Consider the following 20,969-nt stretch of genomic DNA (forward strand, 5'->3'; position numbering starts at 1 on the left):
GAGCATTGGTACACGAATCCCCACGCTTCGTACAACTGAACCAGTAAGTACACTGGGTCGTCCAAGTAATACCTGAGTGAGTCAGGGTCGATCCCACGAGGATTGTGGTTTGAAGCAAGCTATGGTTATCTTGCAGGTCTTAGTCAGGCGGATAGAGGAGTTGTTGGATTTTATTTAAATGCAGTTTGATTGTTTAAAAGTAAATAAAGAAAAAGGATAATCAGAACTCAGAAGTCGTGTAAACTATGATAAGAGAGTGGTTAAGGCTTGGAGATACTTTGTCCTTCTGGATTAACTCTGGTATTACTGTCTTCTTCAATTGTGAATGATTTCTTCTATGGCATGCTGTATATGATTGATGCTGGTTTGAGCAGCCGCCAATACTCTTCCAGATCTGAACCCCAGGGTTAGTGCGGATCCATTCTGATTGAGGGTGAAGCTTCTACAGTCCATTCTCCTTTGTGATCATACTTAAAATGCCACAGATAAGGTCGGATCTTCCAGATCAAAGAATGTTGTGCCTTTGGGTTCTAGCCTCTAATACAGAGACCTTAATCTCCCCATACCTCGGCTGAATTGGTGTCTCGAGAAGTCCCCAACGAAGTCGTGGATTATCCGTCTGACAGATGTATAATCAAGCTGGCGGTTCATTATTAACCATTGAAAGACACACTCTGAACACATGTAGAATGTGATAACCTTATACCAGTTCAACACATTCAATACTTTTATTAATATATAAAACTCAGCAAGCCTCCTCCCCTCCACCTAGGACGTTTAGATACTCATACTAATAGAAAATACAATGCTAAAAAAATATGGTGTAAAGTTCTCTAAAGATTATGTAAAATATTCCTTAAATACTAAACTAATGACAAAGAATTACATAAGAAGGGTAAAACAGTCTTTTAGTGCAAAAATCCACTTCTGGAGCTCACTCGGTGAGTGTTTGGGCTGAGCTTTGATGAGATCCACGTGCTAAGAGGCCTCTAGGGCGTTGAACGCTGACTAGGGGGACCTCTTTGGGCGTTTGGACGCTGGTCCTCTCCTTTGGGCGCCGAATGCCTGGAATGGGGCAGGAGACTGGCATTGGATGCCAGTTTTGGGCCTTCTATTCAGAAGCAAAGTATGGACTATTATACATTGCTGGAAAGCTTTGAAAGTCAAATTTCCATAGCTATTGGGAACGCTCCATTTGGATTTCTATAGCTCTAGAAAAGCTCTTTCGAGTGCAAGGAGGTCAGATCCGGACAGCATCTGCAGTTCTTTCTCTGTCTCTGAATCAGACTTTTGTTCCAGCTCCTCAATTTCAACAAGAAAATACCTGAAATTGCATAAAAACACACAAACTCATAGTAGAATCCAAAAATGTAAATTTAACACTAAAACCTATGAAAACTTAGTAAAAATTAAATAAAACATACTAAAAACTATATGAAAACAATGACAAAAAGCGTATAAAATATTCACTCATCAAGCATGTGCTGAAGAATGATGATTATGATGTTTGATGATAATAATGGATTATGATGATGATGATTGCTTGATAAACATGAGTTATGTTGTCTTGATTCTTGGATTATGTGCAATCGAAGTGAATATAATTGAGTAATTAGTATATGTGGAAGATATGGAATGGATATAGAATGGTCTTGAACATATTTAGTGTTGTTTTGAGATGTAACACATTGGTTTTGAATCGGAAGATTCGTAAAAATAGAGGTTTGGCATTTTTTTGTGAAACTTGATTTTTGACCAACTTTGGCAGGCCATAACTCATCTTCCGGACCCTCAAATCTTGTCGAACTTATTCTGTAACATCCCTTCCAGCAAAATACCTTGCTTAAGTCAGGGTATTTCTACTAGAAAGAATATTACGTAACCTTCTCTAGTATTAACTACTTAATTATCGAGCCTTTGTACCGAGTTCGCGTTTAGTTTTAAGAAAATGCCAGGAAATTCTTTTTTTTTTTATTCATTAAAGTCATAATTCAAACATTTACATATAATAATAATCACATAGATATTATTGATAATAATTCTTATACAAAAGAAACCAAACAAAACTCAAATACAATATACCAAACCTACCCCTCTATATGAAATAAAATCTCAAGGGACAATCAGCGAGGGGACTCTATAGAAGCAATTAAAACCATAAAGAAAATCTACTAATCGCTCGCAGCTTCAAATTGCGTCTTCAAACCTGTGTCACTGAAAGGGTGAACAATTTGGGAGTGAGAACCAAACCACATGTTCTCAGTAGGGGTCGAGAATGCCGTTAAAGTAAAGAATAAAGCGCAAATAGTTAGCTTCATTCCGAGATATTTAAAATAACACTGTTTTCATTAGCCTTACGAATCCTCTTGAAAACCACCAGTTTAACATTTAAAGTCCAAAACTTTCTTTAAAAGCATCAGTTAATTATCTAAAATCTTAAACCCGTATTTTTCTTTATAAAACTCTTAAAGTTTCCTAGACTGTATGAATGACCAACCTGTTCCAAGCATAGGTTCACTAAATCTATGCTGAACCAGTTTGATTTTTCATACTTTACTAGACCATAACATAAAGAAGTTACCTACGCGGTATAAATGATCATCCTGCTCCAAACATAGGTTCATTAAGTTTATGTTAAACCAGTCAGATACTTTATACAAAACTAGACCTCAAACGTACCAGTCACAGCCTTAGGCCCAAACAACTCAATCAACATCCAATCACCACAATCCAAACAATCAGTTACAAACACAGGTAATGAGGTTCAAACACAATCAAGAGCAATTACATCAAGTATAGCAATTAGCAATTAAACATAATTATTCACTTAGACAAACCAATTACAATATACACACCCAAACAATGTCACATAGATGCATATGATGAATGTCTAGTCCTAGTACAGGCCATGAGCTCATGTGTCAGTTGGCTGCCCGCAATCCCGACATTTATCCGGTCACGAGTAGTCCCGATTTTCCCGGATACGATTTTCCCTTCCTAAATAAATGCGCATATAATAATAGCCGCTCATTTGAGACAGCCTCTGTTTACTGCAGGAAAATATATATACTCTGCTCTGCTCTGGGGAAGCGGAAAATGACTGTAGGTAACTTAGTTTCCCTACAGAAGCTCTGGGTTGCATTAAGCAACTAATATATATTAAATATAGCTCTGGGTTGCATCAAGCAACTAATATATATAGAAATATCTCTTGGGTTGCTTCAAGCAACAGATAACCATACAATAAGTACTTTACTCTTTCCTTTTTCTTTCATAACTGCAAATACGCAAGCGGGACTAGACCCCCGCCCTTGCCAACAATCTCTTAAACCAAATAATCTTTTCTTAAAAGAATCATTGAAGTTATTATCATTAAATAAGCCTTAAATATTTATTTTGATTAAGTCCTTATACTTTTACAAAGATTCGGACATAATCTCTTCTGAAAATAGGACTTAACCACCCTTACGAGTTCAAACCAAACAATTCACTTTACTCTTTTCAACCTTTCCAGCATCACATCAACTCAGAATCAGGCAAAATTCCACATTGAATCAGCCATATAGCACTAAGGTTCATCTTTAGTTTTATAAACTCATAACTGTCACTAGGACATCCTCAACACTCTATCTTCTTTTCTGTTTTTAATATAGCAAATAAATTCGGAATTGTGCAAACTTTATGTCCAGGCGTTCGTCTTGAGATAAGCTTTCTAACCAACCAAAGATCATAATTTTCTGGTTTCTCTAGCCTTGGGAATAAAGGAAAAACCGAGACTGCTCTGCAGTGCGTAAAACCAGAAAAACAGCAGCAGCATGTGACATTCAAAATTCAATATAAAATCCAAGTTAAATCCAATGACTTTAAAAATTAATACAGTTCAACTTCACTCATCCAGGTTTCTTTTCCAATTGGTCCCAGGTCAATGTCATTTTTAATAAAGAAATTATATAACCTAGAAGTTGACTAATTTTCTGCAGAATTCTGCTTTAAAAGTTAATGAACTTATCTTCTTCCAAGTCCCATAACTTACTCATTAAAACATGGATAGCCCTGAAATTTAAGTCACATATGCTAAACATACTTAATTTTTACTTCCAATTGGTTGCATCTCAATATCATTCCAGAATTAAAAATTATAAAGCCTCAAAGTTACTGACTTAGAAAACAAAGCCTGACTTTTACTGCGTAATACATCTTTCTTTGAAAATCCAAATCTTTAAAACCACAATTCTAACAATTCTAAATTTTTATGAAATGGAAGTATTAGGACCAAAGTTTCATTTAAAATTGGTTCCATTTCAAAATGCAAACTGGAGAATTTCTAATAGAGGAAACAAGTTGCTGCCGTGTTAAACGTTCTGCAGAAAGACCAGATTTGACGTCCCCAATTCAAAAATTCACCATAAATCATAAACTTAGTGAAAAAGTCTCAAATTCAGCAGTCCAGTTCCCTATATTCCCAAGCTCAATCCGGACTTGGTCCCACGCAATTCCGATAATCACAGAAATAGTTATAGTTTTTCAAAGTTTCCGGCTTCCTTTAAAAATAATGCAGAAAATCAAGTTTTACATTTTAACTTTGAAAAATCATAACTAGTTCTATAATTAATTCAAACTTCTCAAAATCGAGTCTCAACAACAACTTTTATTATACTTTACTCAGCCTTTACTCTTATACCATTTCGATTATCGTTGAATAACTGATTCACTTCCAAAGTCACTTTTTAATTTCAAAAATCAGATTTTCAGCAATCTAGTTAGTATTCAAAATCCAACCCTTCAAAACCCCTCAAAACCAATTCCAAACCAACCACCAACCAAGTTCATTAACATTACAATATACCAAATAACAACTCAATGGCAATAAATCCAACATAACCCATTAAAATTCAGGAATCCTCAACAATTAGTCATCAAACAATTCCCAGTCCACACAATCAATCAATATCACTAATCAACAGTTCCAAATCACAATCCCAACCATTCCAATTACAATTTCAGCCACAATTCAATATTCACATAGTCAATCAACTACTCACAGGTATTAAATCTATTTGCAGTTATTCAATAAACCTTGTAGGCATTCTTAAATTGAAATCGTTTTAAACCCCCTACCTCGATGTCGCAATCGCATACTTTAACGTAACAACTCTCTTCTCTTTTAGTTTCAGGGCAGCAGCGGTAACTCTCACGCAACCGGAACAGCAACAATATTAGCCTTCGCAGCACTGACCATGGTTGCAGTAAGATAGAGGATTCAAATTGGATAGGAATCCAAAGCAATTTCAGCTCTAAGGATTCAAGACAAAGCAAGAACTAAAATAGAATTAAAACCAGAACATGGCAACCACAGCAGTGACAAAACAAAACGTGTAAATGGATCAACTCTAAGGAGAAGATAAGACCAGTACCCAGATAGCAAAATCAGAATCAGTAACAGCTTCAACCGTCCCATGGCAGCACCAGCTTCAATACTCGACCTAATTGTAACAGGAAATAGGTGCCAGAAAGGGGCTGAGCAACAAAGATATAGGCAACCATGATTAAAACAAGCACATGGAAGAGAAACAAAGTATAATCAGAGTAAGAGTGAGAGTGTTACGGTTTCAAAAATAGGAAAATTGAAATCAGAACAAGGAGGAAGACACTGGCTGAATTAAGAGTTGGTGGCGGCAGCTTGCTTTCTCTGATTACAAGCTCCATCCACGGCAGCTCCAAAAATCAAAAGGACAGAGATTAGAAGCAGGAAGCGCCGTTCTTGTAGCAGCTCCAAATCAACAACAACCGTATTACCCTCCCTGTCAGTCTCTCTTCTCCGTTATTCTTCCTCTTCTCCTCTGCCCTAACCAACGTTGACAGTGGTGAGGGGAGCTTCAGCGGCAGCTAGAAGTGCGACAGCCTCCCTCCCTCTTCTATTCGACAGCAACAGCAGCCACGGTGGCAGAGACACCCACCGGCGCTACTCCCCCCTTCCCCTCTTCCCTCTGCATCTCGTGCTCTCTTACTCCCCCTTTCCCTGTTTCTCAGTCTCTCGTCTCCCCTGTTTCCTTTCTTTCCCATTCTGTTTGTGCGCGTGTTTTGTGAATTTAGGGTAAAATTAGGTTTTTAATTAGGAATTTAGGGTTAAGGTATAATGTATACGAGTAATATAACAATCTTTACAAAATATTTGAGATAGAATAACAATTTAAGATTCAAATATAATACCATAAAAATTACTTTTAAAACGCATAAGATTTTATTTATCAACATATCAATGAGCTCAAACAATTATTTTTAATTTAAATTATAAAATAAGCATACTAATCACATCTTATAAAATACAATTAAACTCGAAATATCAATTACCTATATTAAATTATATGACCTTTCATTATTTTTCTATCATAACTTTAATTTCAATTTATATAAAATGACTAATTAAAATAAAAGTTGTGCATAAATATTAATTAACTTAAACTTAAAATATTTATAAAAATCAATTTAATCATTCATAATAAATTAATCTCTAAGAGCTCAAATTAATAAAATAAACTGTAATTTAATAATAATACAATTTTCTTAAATTAAATTATATAACACTTCCATTACTGAATTCTAACTTGAAATTATATAAAATAACCAATTATAAAAATTTACACAAAAATATTAATTAACTTAACTCCAAATATTAATAAAACTGATTTAATTATTCTTAATTGATTAATTTATAAAATAAGATATCAAATTAATAAAATAAATCGTAACCTTTTTAGAATAAAAGTTACTTGAATTAAGTTATACAATTCTTTCTTATTTTTCAATTATTAAAATTATACAAAATATTCCATTATATAAAATTACTTAAGAATCTTAATTGATTTAAAATGAAATTATCTCCGAATCTATTTAATTATTTCTAATAAAATAATTTTTAAAATTATAAAATTTAAACTTAATAAAATAAAATCACAATTTATTCATAATTAGATTTTCAAAAATGCGGGATGTTACATATTCCAAATGAAACTTATTTCTGTGAAGTTTATGTCGTTCAAAGAACGGAGTAAAAATGATTTTTAACGAAAAAGTTATGCACGTCAGAAGTTTGGTGTGCAGAAGTGATTTCTGTAAAACTTAATAGATTTTTACCACTTTTGATGGGCATGCGTACCCAAACCCTAGGCTCTACCTAGACGTCCCCCGTATGTGATGAGCGGATATTTTATACGCTTTTTTGGGATCATATTCATTAGTCTTTAGTATATTTTATTTAGTTTTTATTGAGTTTTTATAGGTTTTAGGTTAAGTTTACACTTCTAGATTCTACTATGAATTTTTTATGTTTTTGTGCAATTTCAGGTATTTTCTAGATGAAATTGAGGAACTGGAGCAGAAGTCCGATTCAGCGACAGAGCACTGCAGATGTTGTCCGAATCTGACCTCCTTGCACTCGGAAGAGCTTTACTGAAGCTAAAAAAATTAAAATGGAGCGCTCTCAACGGCTATGGAAAGCTTACTTCCAGAGCTTTCCAGAAATATATAATAGTCCATACTTTTCTTTGGATTAGAAGGCCCAAAACTAGTGTCCAATGCCAGCTTCCTGCCCCCTTCCTAGCGTCCAGCACCTAAAAGCAGAGACCAGCGTCCAAACGCCCAATGAGGACTCCCTAGCTGGCATTCCACGCCCAAGAGACCTCATAGCACATGGATCTCATCAAAGCTCAGCCCAAACGCTCACCAAATGGGCCCCAAAAGTGGATTTTAGCACTAAATAGACTGTTTTACCCTTATTAGTCATCTGTTTAGTATTTAAAGTGTATTTTACATAATCATTAGAAGAACATCAGAATTTTATGCTATTTTCAAATTCACCATTGTATTTTTACTTCAGTATGAGTTTCCAAACCTCCTAGGTTGAGGGGAGGAGCGAGTCCTATGAATTAATAAAAGTATTACTATTTCTTCTCCGATCCGTGTTTGATCAATTTCTAAGATGTATATCCGCTCTTCAACGTGGTGAATAGGATGATCGAACAATCAGCTCTGTTCATCACACTAAGACAAACGTGCCTGACAAATACCCGCATCTACTTGGGCTCGTGTGATTATGTGACTGGAAAGCACGAGCCAACAGCTATATTTATACATCTCTCAGACGGTTAATCCACGACTTCGTTGGGGACCTCTTGAGACACCAGTTCAGCCAATTTTCGGGGAGATTAGAGTCTCCGTGGTATAGGCTAGAATCCAAAGAAGCAGCATTCTCTGATCTGGAAGATTCGACCTTGTTTATGGCATTTTGAGTAGGATCGCTAGGAGAATTACTTGCTAGTGCTTCACCCTTCATCAGATTGGATGACCACAGTCAATGGCGTTCAATCTGTAATAGAGGAGAACAATGACCACAGCCCATGGCGTTGATCACATACAGCCTGCCACAGAAGAAGATCACTCACAAGCAGAGAAGACGGTAATACCAGAAGTAATTCAGAAAGACAAAGCAACTCCAATCCTTCAACATATCTCTATTGCTGATTCCAAAAGTCCTAATACAATTCCATATCCAACAACCTTCTAATCTGCCTGACTAAGACCTGCAAGATAACCAAAGCTTGCTTCAAACCACAATCCTCGTGGGATTGACCCTGACTCACTCAGGTATTACTTGGACGACCCAGTGCACTTGCTGGTACAACAGTACGAAAGTGTGGGGATTCGTGCTACCATGTTTTTGACGTCGTTGCCGAGGATTGTTGAGTTTGAACAAACTAATGGATTGTCTTGCTCCCTAGATCAGGTAATTTTTATTTTATTTAAGTCTTTTAATTTTTGTTTCCTTCTTCCTTATTTTTGTCAAAAAATTTTATAACTTTTTTCCAAAAAACTTTTTCAAAAGTTTATTTTCAAGCATCCTTAGCTTTCTGTTTGCGAGTCTTTGTTTGTGTTCTTGTTTAATCTTTTATTTTTATTTTCTTCTTCTCTATTTGTTCAAAAAAATAAAAAAGAAAACGTTTTCAAAAATAATTTTTGTTATCTTTGTTCAATTTGTGTTCTTGTTGAGTCTTTTATTTTCTGCTTCTCTAATTTTTTCAAAAATTAAAAAAAAAACTTTTCAAAAATATCTTTTTCTTTTATTTAATTCTTGTTCTTGGTTAGAGTTTTACATGTTCCTATTTTTCAATTCCAAAACTTCTTAAACCTTTTACAAGAAATATTTGTCCTTTCTTTGTTTACTCTGTGCTCTTAGTTTGAGTCTTTTAGTTTATGTTCTTGGTAATTATTGTTCCTTTGAGTCTTTTTTTTTCTAAAACTTTTTCAAAAATAATTTTTCCTTGGTTAAATCTTGTGTCAAGTCTTTAAGTTTGGTGTTTTCTTGTTATTTTTCTTTTAATTTTCAAAAATCGTATTTTGGTTTTCTAAAAATTTGAAGTTCGGTATTCTTTGTTTGTTTTTATGTTATTTGAGTCTTTGAATTTTGTTCTTTGTGTTTTTGTTAGTCTTCAAAGTGTTCTTGAGTCTTTTTTGTGTTTTGATCTTAAAACTTTTAAGTTTGGTGTCCCTTTGTGTTTCCCTCCCAAATTTTCAAAAATTAAGAGTGCTAGATCTAAAAATTTTAAGTCTTGTGTCTTTTACTCATTTTTCTCTTTCATCATTAAAATTTAAAAATCAAAAAATAAATCTTTTCTAACTTAATTCTAACCAGAATTTTCAAATCAAAAATTTAGATTTCAATTTCAAATTTTTAGCTTATCATATCTTAGTCTTCAAGTTTTTAAAAATCAAATCTTTTCAAAATTAAAAATCTTATCTTTTTCAAAATCTTATCATATCTTTTTCAAAATTTAAAAATCTTATCTTATCTTTTTCAGTTTTCAAAATTTAAGAATTCAATTTTCAAATTTCAAAATTAAAAATCTTATCTTTTTCAAATTTCAATTTTCAAAATTTAATCTTTTTCAAAAATCAAATTTCAAAATCTTATCTTTTTCAAAATTTTCAAATCTTTTTGTTTCTTATTATCTTATCTTTTTCTAATTTCAATTTTCAATTTTAAATATTTTTTATCTCTTATCTTATTTTTAAAATTCAAATCTTTTTTTATCTTACATCTTATTTTAAATTCAAATCTTTTCTTAATTAATATCTTATCTTCTCTTTCTTTTTTTTCAAAACCTCCTAACTAACTCTTTTCTTTCTTAATTTTCGAAAACTCTCTCCTTCTTCTCTCTCTTCTTTTTTTCAAAACTTCTTAACTAGCTCTCATCTCTTCTTAATTTTTGAAATTCCCTCCTATTTCTCTCTTCTCTTTTTCGAAAATTCATTAACCAATTTTAATTCTTTTTAAATTAATTAACTTAATTTTAGAAAATAATTAATAAATAAAATAAAAATAAAAATATTTTAATTCTTATTTACTTTTTCTATTTATACTTCTCTTCTTCTCACTTCTATTTATTCGAATTACTCTCCCCCTCTCATCGTCCATCTTCTTTTATTTACTCTTATCCCCTAATTTCAAAGTATTCTTCTTCTACTTCTTTTACTTCTCTTCTCTCTTCTTCTTCTTTCTTCACATCTCACTTTAAGGAGGAGCTTCTTGTCTATTGGCACAAAAAGTCTTCTTCTTTTCTTTCTTTTTCTTTTCTTCTTGTTTATGACCAAGAATAGGGATAAATGACCCCTCTTAACTCTTGATCCTGAACCTGAGAAGACTCTAATGAGGCATTTAAAACAAGCTAAAGCACAACACACCAGAAGAGACCTTTCAGAAAGTTTTGAATAAAAAACAGAAGACATGGTCGAACCTCAAGAAGAACCAAGAAAGGTCCTTGGTGACTTCACCATGCCTACCTCTGACTTTTATGGCAGAAGCATCTCTGTACCTGTCATTGGAGCTAACAATTTTGAGCTTAAGCCTCAATTAATCTCTCTTCTGCAGTAGAACTACAAATTTCATGGACTTCTAATGGAAGATCCATATCAATTTTTAGCTGAGTTCTTACAGATCTGTGATACTATAAAGACTAATGGAATTAATCCTAAAGTCTACAAGCTGATGCTATTTCCCTTTGTAGTAAGAGACAGAGCTAAGCTATGGTTGGATGCCCAACCTAGAGAGAGTCTTGACTCTTGGGAAGAGTTGGTTAATACTTTTCTAGCTAAGTTTCTTCCCCCTCAAAGGATGGGAAATTTAAAGTGAAAGTTTAAACCTTCAGACAAAGAGAAGGATAATCTCTCTATGAAGCTTGGGAAAGATACAAGCAACTAATCAAGGGATGTCCTCCTGACATGCTCTCAGAGTGGTCCATCATAGGCATGTTCTATGATGGCTTGTATAAGATATCCAAGATTTCATTGGATAGCTCTGCAGGTGGATCACTCCACTTGAAGAAAAAACATGCAGAAGCAAGAGAACTCATTAAAATGGTTGCTAACAACCAGTTCATGTACACTTCTAAAAGAAATCCTGTAAACCATGGGATCTGGTGCACGAAATTGTGATCATCAATGGCACCATCAACATGGTACGCTCAATTGCAATCTCAACTCTTTATCACAACTTCGCACAACTAACCAGCAAGTGCACTGGGTCGTCCAAGTAATAAACCTTACGCGAGTAAGGGTCGATCCCACGGAGATTGTTGGTATGAAGCAAGCTATGGTCACCTTGTAAATCTTAGTCAGGCAGATTCAAATGGTTATGGATGATATACGAATAAAGCATAAAGTAAAGATAGAGATACTTATGTAATTCATTAGTGAGAACTTCAGATAAGCGAATGAAGATGCTTTGTCCCTTCCGTCTCTCTACTTTCCTACTGTCTTCATCCAATCCTTCTTACTCCTTTCCATGGCAAGCCGTATGTTGGGCATCACCGTTTTCAGTGGCTACAATCCCGTCCTCTCAGTGAAAATGTTCAACACACCCTGTCACGGCACTGCTAATCATCTGTCGGTTCTCAATCAGGTTGGAATAGAATCAATTGATTCTTTTGCGTTTGTCACTAACGCCCAGCCTTCAGGAGTTTGAAGCTCGTTATAGTCATTCAATCATTGAATCCTACTCAGAATACCACAGACAAGGTTTAGACCTTCCGGATTCTCTTGAATGCTGCCATCAATTCTAGCTTATACCACGAAGATTCCGATCAAAGGATCCAAGAGATAAACATTCAAGCCTTGTTTGCTTGTAGAACAGAAGTGGTTGTCAGGCACTCGTTCATAAGTGAGAATGATGATGAGTGTCACATAATCATCACATTCATCATGTTCTTGGGTGCAAATGAATATCTTAGAACAAGAATAAGCTGAATTGAATAGAAGAACAATAGTAATTGCATTAATACTCGAGGTACAGCAGAGCTCCACACCTTAATCTATGGTGTGTAGAAACTCCACCGTTGAAAATACATAAGTGATAATGGTGATCATTGACTTCGGCCCCAGAGAGGGAACCAGAAGAACCAAGATGAAAATACAATAGTAAAAGGTCCTATTTGTAGAGAACTAGTAGCCTAGGGTTTACAGAAGTGAGTAAAAGACATAAAAATCCACTTCCGGGCCCACTTAGTGTGTGCTTGGGCTGAGCATTGAAGCTTTCATTTGTAGAGACTTTTCTTGGAGTTAAACGCCAGCTTTTGTGCCAGTTTGGGCGTTTAACTCCCATTCTTGTGCCAGTTCTGGCGTTTAACGCCGGGCAGTTTTGAGCTGATTTGGAATGCCAGTTTGGGCCATCAAATCTCAAGCAAAGTATGGACTATTATACATTGCTGGAAAGCGCAGGATGTCTACTTTCTAACGCCGTTAAGAGCGCGCCAATTGGGCTTCTGTAGCTCCAGAAAATCCACTTCGAGTGCAGGGAGGTCAGAATCCAACAGCATCTACAATCCTTTTCAGCATCTGAATCAGATTTTTGCTCAGGTCCCTCAATTTCAGCTAGAAAATACCTGAAATCACAGAAAAACACACAAACTCATAGTAAAGTCCAGAAAAGTGAATTTTAACTAAAAACTAATGAAAATATAATAAAAACTAACTAAAACATACTAAAAACATACTAAAAACAATGCCAAAAAGCGTATAAATTATCCGCTCATCACAACACCAAACTTAAATTGTTGGTTGTCCCCAAGAAACTGAAAATCAAATAAGATAAAAAGGAAGAGAATATGCAATGAATTCCAAAAACATCTATGAAGATCAGTATTAATTAGATGAGCGGGGCTTTTAGCTTTTTGCCTCTGAACAGTTTTGGCATCTCACTCTATCCTTTGAAATTCAGAATGATTGGCTTCTATAGGAACTCAGAATCCAGATAGTGTTATTGATTCTCCTAGTTAAGTATGATGATTCTTGAACACAGCTACTTTATGAGTCTTGGCCGTGGCCTAAAGCACTCTGTCTTCCAGTATTACCACCGGATACATACATGCCACATACACATAACTGGGTGAACCTTTTCAGATTGTGACTCAGCTTTGCTAGAGTCCCCAATTAGAGGTGTCCAGGGTTCTTAAGCACACTCTTTTTGCCTTGGATCACAACTTTATTCTTTTTCTCTCTTTTTTTTTTCGTTTTTCTCTTTCTTTTTGTATTCACTGCTTTTTCTTGCTCCAAGAATCATTTTTATGATTTTTCAGATCCTCAGTAACATGTCTTCTTTTTTATCATTCTTTCAAGAGCCAACATTCATGAACAACAAATTCAAAAGACATATGCACTGTTCAAGCATACATTCAGAAAACAAAAGTATTGCCACCACATCAATATAATTAATCTGTTATAAAATTCAAAATTCATGCAATTTTTCTCTTTTTCAATTAAGAACATTTTTCATTCAAGAAAGGTGATGGATTCATAGGACATTCATAACTTTAAGGCATAGACACTAAGACACTAATGATCATAAGACACAGACATAGATAACATAAGCATGGAAATTCGAAAAATAGGAAATAAAGAACAAGGAAATTAAAGAACGGGTCCACCTTAGTGATGGCGGCTTGTTCTTCCTCTTGAAGATCTTATGGAGTGCTTGAGCTCCTCAATGTCTCTTCCTTGCCTTTGTTGCTCCTCTCTCATGATTCTTTGATCTTCTCTAATTTCATGGAGGAGGATGGAATGTTCTTGGTGCTCCACCCTTAGTTGTCCCATGTTGGAACTCAATTCTCCTAGGGAGGTGTTGATTTGTTCCCAATAGTTTTGTGGAGGAAAGTGCATCCCTTGAGGTATCTCAGGGATTTCATGATGAGTGGGATCTCTTGTTTGCTCCATCCTTTTCTTAGTGATGGGCTTGTCCTCATCAATGAGGATGTCTCCCTCTATGTCAACTCCAACTGAATAACAGAGGTGTCAAATGAGATGAGAAAAGGCTAACCTTGCCAAGGTAGAGGACTTGTCCGCCACCTTATAAAGTTCTTGGGCTATAACCTCATGAACTTCTACTTCTTCTCCAATCATGATGCTATGAATCATGATGGCCCGGTCTATAGTAACTTCGGACCGGTTGCTAGTGGGAATGATTGAGCGTTGGATAAACTCCAACCATCCCCTAGCCACGGGCTTGAGGTCATGCCTTCTTAGTTGAACCGGCTTCCCTCTTGAATCTCTCTTCCATTGAGCGCCCTCTTCACAAATGTCTTTGAGGACTTGGTCCAACCTTTGATCAAAGTTGACCCTTCTAGTGTAAGGGTGTTCATCTCCTTGCATCATGGGTAAGTTAAATGCCAACCTTACATTTTTCGGACTAAAATCTAAGCATTTCCCTCGAGCAAAAGAAGAAAAAAGAGAGTAGTAGAAGAAGAAATAGAGGAGATGGAGATGGCTTTGTGGTTTGGCCAAAGGGAGAGAAGTAGTGTTTAGGTTGTGTGAAAATGAAGTGGTAAAGATGGGTTTATATAGGAGTGGAGAGAGGGTTAAGGTTCGGCTATGTGAGGGTGGGTTTGGGAGGGAAAGTGGTTTGTAGTTGATTGGTGATGTAGGTGGGGTTTTATGAAGGATGGATGTGAGTGGTGAAGAGAAAGATGGGATTTGATAGGTGAGGGGTTTTTGGGGAAGAGGTGTTGAGGTGATTGGTGAATGGGTGATGAAGAGAGAGAGTGGTGGGGTAGGTGGGGATCCTGTGGGGTCCACAGATCCTGAGGTGTCAAGGAAAAGTCATCCCTGCACCAAGTGGCGAGCAAAAATGCTCTCTATGCCAATTCTGGCGTTAAACGCCGGGCTGGTGCCCATTTCTGGCATTTAACACCAGCTTCTTGCCCTTTCCTGGCGTTTAACGCCAGTCTGGTGCCCCTTTCTGGCGTTAAACACCCAGAATGGTGCCAGACTGGGCGTTAAACGCCCATTTGCTGCCCTTACTGGCGTTTAAACGCCAGCAAGGTCTTCCTCCAGGGTGTGCTGTTTTTCTTTCTGTTTTTCATTCTGTTTTTGCTTTTTCAATTAATTTTGTGACTTCCCATGATCATCAACCTACATAAAACATAAAATAACAAAGAAAAATAGATAAAAATAACATTGGGTTGCTTCCCAACAAGTGCTTCTTTAATGTCAGTAGCTTGACAGAGGGCTCTCATGGAGCCTCACAGATACTCAGAGCAATGTTGGAACCTCCCAACACCAAACTTAGAATTTGGTTGTGGCCTCCCAACACCAAACTTAGAGTTTGACTGTGGGGGCTCTGTTTGACTCTGTTTTGAGAGAAGCTCTTCATGCTTCCTCTCCATTGTGACAGAGGGATATCCTTGAGCCTTAAACACAAAGGATTTTTCATTCACTTGAATGATCAATTCTCCTCTGTCCACATCAATCACAGCCTTTGCTGTGGCTAGGAAGGGTCTGCCAAGGATGATGGATTCATCCATGCACTTCCCAGTTTCTAGGACTATGAAATCAGCAGGGATGTAATGGTCTTCAATCTTTACCAGAACATCCTCTACAAGCCCATAAGCTTGTTTTCTTGAATTGTCTGCCATCTCTAGTGAGATTCTTGCAGCTTGTACCTCAAAGATCCCTAGCTTCTCCATTACAGAGAGAGGCATGAGGTTTACACTTGACCCTAGGTCACACAAGGCCTTCTTGAAGGTCATGGTGCCTATGGCACAAGGTATTGAGAACTTCCCAGGATCTTGTCTCTTTTGAGGTAATCTCTGCCAAGTCAAGTCATCTAGTTCTTTGGTGAGCAAAGGGGGTTCATCCTCCCAAGTCTCATTACCAAATAACTTGTCATTTAGCTTCATGATTGCTCCAAGGTATTTAGCAACTTGCTCTTTAGTAACATACTCATCCTCTTTAGAGGAAGAATACTCATTAGAGCTCATGAATGGCAGAAGTAAATCCAATGGAATCTCTATGGTCTCTGTGTGAGCCTCAAATTTCCATTGTTCCTCATTAGGGAACTCATTGGAGGCCAGTGGACATCCATTGAGGTCTTCCTCAGTGGCGATCTCTGCCTCTTCCTCCTCTCCAAGTTCGGCCATGTGGGTCATGTTAATGGCCTTGCATTCTCCTTTTGGATTCTCTTCTGTATTGCTTGGAAGAGTACTAGAAGGGAGTTCAGTAATTTTCTTGCTCAGCTGTCCCACTTGTGCCTCCAAGTTTCTAATGGAGGACCTTGTTTCAGTCATGGAACTTTGAGTGGTTTTGATTAGATCAGAGACCATGGTTGCTAAGTCAGAGTGGCTCTGCTTAGAATTCTCTGTCTGTTGCTGAGAAGATGATGGAAAAGGCTTGCCATTGCTAAACCTGTTTCTTCCACCATTATTGTTGTTGAAACCTTGTTGAGGTCTCTATTGATCCTTCCATGAGAGATTTGGATGATTCCTCCATGAAGGATTATAGGTGTTTTCATAGGATTCTCCCATGTAATTCACCTCTTCTATTGAAGGATTCTCAGGATCATAAGCTTCTTCTTCAGATGAAGCGTCCTTAGTACTACCTGGTGCAACTTGCTTTCCAGACAGACTTTGAGAAATCATATTGACTTATTGAGTCAATATTTTGTTCTGAGCCAATATGGCATTCAGAATATCAATCTCAAGAACTCCTTTCTTCTGATTTGTCCCATTGTTCATAGGATTCCTTTCAGAAGTGTACATGAATTGGTTATTTGCAACCATTTCAATGAGTTCTTGAGCTTCTGCAGGCGTCTTCTTCAGATGAAGAGATCCTCTAGCAGAGCTGTCTAATGACATCTTGGACAGTTCAGACAAACCATTATAGAAGATACCTATGATGCTCCATTCAGAAAGCATGTCAGAAGGACACTTTCTGATCAATTGTTTGTATCTTTCCCAAGCTTCATAGAGGGATTCACCTTCCTTCTGTCTGAAGGTTTGGACTTCCACTCTAAGCTTACTCAATTTTTGAGGTGGAAAGAACTTTGCCAAGAATGCATTGACTAGCTTTTCCCTAGAGTTCAGGCTTTCTTTAGGTTGTGAGTCTAACCATATCCTAGCTCTGTCTCTTACAGCAAAAGGGAATAGCATAAGTCTGTAGACCTTAGGGTCAACCCCATTAGTCTTGACAGTGTCACAGATTTTCAAGAACTCAGCTAAAAACTAATTAGGATCTTCCAATGGAAGTCCATGGAACTTGCAATTCTGTTGCATCAGAGAAACTAATTGAGGCTTAAGCTCAAAGTTGTTTGCTCCAATGGTAGGGATAGAGATGCTTCTCCCATAGAAGTCGGGAGTAGGTGCAATAAAGTCACCCAGCACCTTCCTTGCATTGTTGGCATTGTTGTTGTTTTCGGCTGCCATGTCTTCTTCTTGTTTGAAGATTTCTGTTAGGTCCTCTACAGAGAGTTGTGCCTTAGCTTCTCTTAGCTTTCACTTCAAGGTCCTTTCAGGTTCAGGGTCAGCCTCAACAAGAATGCTTTTGTCTTTGCTCCTGCTCATATGAAAGAGAAGAGAACAAGAAAGTATGGAATCCTCTATGTCACAGTATAGAGATTCCTTGAGGTATCAGAGGAAAAGAAAAATGGAAGGAAGAGGTAGAAAATTCGAACTTATCAAGGAAAGATGGAGTTCAAATTGTGCATTGAGGAGTAGTGTTAGTCTATAAATAGCAGGATGTGGGAAGAGGGGAAGAAATAAAATAAAAAGATTTTAAAAATATTTTGAAAAAATACTAATTGATTTTCGAAAACTAAGAGTGGAAAAGAAATCAAGTGATTTTTGAAAAAGATTTTGAAATTAGAAATCAACAAGATATGATTGAAAACTATTTTGAAAAAGATGTGAGAAAAATATATGATTGAAAAGATATAGTTTTAAAAAGATATGGTTGAGAAGATATAATTAGAAAAACAATTTAAAAAGATTTGATTTTAAAATTTAATGACTTGGCTAACAAGAAAAGATATGATTCAAACATTAAACCTTTCTCAACAGAAAAGGCAACACACTTGAAATGTTGAATCAAATCATTAATTGATAGCAAGTATTTTTGAAAATGGAAAGAAATCGGTTTTGAAAAAGATTTGATTGAAAAGATTTGATTTGAAAAAGATTTGATTTTGAAAAATTTTGAAAACCTGAAAAAAAATCTGCATTAAAAACAAAATCTTCCCTCTTGTGCCATCCTGGCGTTAAACGCCCAGAATGGTATCCATTCTGGCGTTTAACGCCCAAAGCTATACCCTTTTGGGCGTTAAACACCCAACCAGGCACCTTGGCTGGCGTTTAAACGCCAGTTTTCCTTCCTCACTGGGCGTTTTGAACGCCCAGCTTTTTCTGTGTAATTCCTCTGCTGAATGTTCTGAATCTTCAATTCTCTGTATTATTGACTTGAAAAGACACAAATTAACAATTTTTTGGATTTTTAATAATGAGGAATAATTAAAATGCAACTAAGATCAAATAAATAATGCATGCAAGACACCAAACTTAGAAGTTTGTATACTATTGACACTAACAAATGAGAATGCATATGAGAATCAAAACACTCAAGTCAAGAGAATTTAAAGATTAGAGCAAGGAAATCATCAAGAACAACTTGAAGATCAATGAAGACACATGAATGAATGCAAGAAAAATAGAAACATGCAATTGACACCAAACTTAAAATGAGACACTAGACTCAACAAGAAACATAAAATAATTTTTTATTTTTATGATTTTGTAATTTTTTTGGATTTTTCGAAAATTAAGTGGAAAAGAAAATAAAGATATCAAAATTCTTAATGAGAATTCTAGGAATCATGCAGTGTTAGTCTAAAGCTTCAGTCTAAAGGAATTAGACATGGCTACCCAAGCTTCAGCAGGACATTGCATTCAAGAGCTAAATTGATGAGAATCAATCAGCTTTGGTGATGATAAGAACATCACCTTGAAACACTAGAATTCATTCTTAAGAACTCTGAAGAAAAATACCTAATCTAAGCAACAAGATGAACCGTCAGTTGTCCAAACTCAAACAATCCCTGGCAACGGCGCCAAAAACTTGGTGCACAAAATTGTGATCATCAATGGCGCCATCTCATGGTACGCTCAATTGCAATCTCAACTCTTTATCACAACTTCGCACAACTAACCAGCAAGTGCACTGGGTCGTCCAAGTAATAAACCTTACACGAGTAAGGGTCGATTCCACGGAGATTGTTGGTATGAAGCAAGCTATGGTCACCTTGTAAATCTTAGTCAGGCAGATTCAAATGGTTATGGATGATATACGAATAAAGCATAAAGTAAAGATAGAGATACTTATGTAATTCATTGGTGAGAACTTCAGATAAGCGAATGGAGATGCTTTGTCCCTTCTGTCTCTCTACTTTCCTACTGTCTTCATCCAATCCTTCTTACTCCTTTCCATGGCAAGCTGTATGTTGGGCATCACTGTTGTCAGTGGCTACAATCCCGTCCTCTCAGTGAAAATGTTCAACACACCCTGTCACGGCACGGCTAATCATCTGTCGGTTCTCAATCATGTTGTAATAGAATCCATTGATTCTTTTGCGTTTGTCACTAACGCCCAGCCTTCAGGAGTTTGAAGCTCGTCACAGCCATTCAATCATTGAATCCTACTCAGAATACCACAGACAAGGTTTAGACCTTCCGGATTCTCTTGAATGCCGCCATCAATTCTAGCTTTTACCACGAAGATTCCGATTAAGGGATCCAAGAGATAAACACTCAAGCCTTGTTTGCTTGTAGAACAGAAGTGGTTGTCAGGCACTCGTTCATAAGTGAGAATGATGATGAGTGTCACATAATCATCACATTCATCATGTTCTTGGGTGCAAATGAATATCTTAGAACAAGAATAAGCTGAATTGAATAGAAGAACAATAGTAATTGCATTAATACTCGAGGTACAGCAGAGCTCCACACCTTAATCTATGGTTTGTAGAAACTCCACCGTTGAAAATACATAAGTGATTAAGAGATCAAAAGATTATCAAAAGATGTGAGTACAATAGTAAACAGTTCTATTTACACTAAACTAGTTACTTGGGTTACAGAAAATAAGTAAATGATGCAGAAATCCACTTCCGGGCCCACTTGGTGTGTGATTGGGCTGAGCATTGAAGCTTTCATGTGTAGAGACCTTCCTTGGAGTTAAATGCCAGTTTGTAACTTGTTTTTGGCGTTTGACTCTAGCTTGCAACTTGTTTCTGGCGTTTAACGCCAGAATAGGGCAAAAGGCTGGCGTTGAACTCCATTTTGCGTCATCTAAACTCGAGAAAAGTATGGACTATTATATATTGCCGGAAAGCCCTAGATGTCTACTTTCCAACACAATTGAGATTTCGCTATTTGGGATTTGGTAGCTCCAAAAATTTCATTTCGAGTGCAAGGAGGTCAGAATCCAACAGCATCAGCAGTCCTTTTTCAGCCTCTGAATCAGATTTTTGCTCAGGTCCCTAAATTTCTGCCAGAAAATACCTAAAATTACAGAAAAATACACAAACTCATAGTAAAGTCCAGAAATGTGAATTTTTCTTGAAAACTAATAAAAATATACTAAAAAGTGAATAAAACATACTA

At 36.4% G+C, this 20,969-nt stretch overlaps 1 long non-coding RNA gene and 1 other non-coding gene across 3 annotated transcripts; one reads left to right on the forward strand and one right to left on the reverse strand.

Moving 5' to 3' along the window:
* Window positions 1–675: 675 nt before the first annotated feature.
* LOC112805478 (uncharacterized) lies at window positions 676–6,114 on the reverse strand. 2 transcript variants are annotated; one of them, XR_003203762.3, is made up of 4 exons: window positions 5,606–6,114; window positions 5,415–5,517; window positions 5,119–5,294; window positions 676–1,324 (listed from the first exon to the last, which is right to left on the reverse strand). It is a non-coding gene; the product is annotated as an uncharacterized lncRNA (long non-coding RNA). The 2 variants fall into 2 exon arrangements; XR_003203761.3 differs by lacking the exon at window positions 676–1,324 and adding an exon at window positions 1,999–2,214.
* An 11,114-nt stretch (window positions 6,115–17,228) lies between these two features.
* On the forward strand, window positions 17,229–17,336 carry LOC112711672 (small nucleolar RNA R71). The gene has a single exon (XR_003157570.1). It is a non-coding gene; the product is annotated as a small nucleolar RNA R71 (small nucleolar RNA).
* Window positions 17,337–20,969: the final 3,633 nt, after the last annotated feature.

The sequence above is a fragment of the Arachis hypogaea genome, chromosome 1, assembly GCF_003086295.3.
Source record: "Arachis hypogaea cultivar Tifrunner chromosome 1, arahy.Tifrunner.gnm2.J5K5, whole genome shotgun sequence".
Classification (NCBI taxonomy): domain Eukaryota; kingdom Viridiplantae; phylum Streptophyta; class Magnoliopsida; order Fabales; family Fabaceae; genus Arachis; species Arachis hypogaea.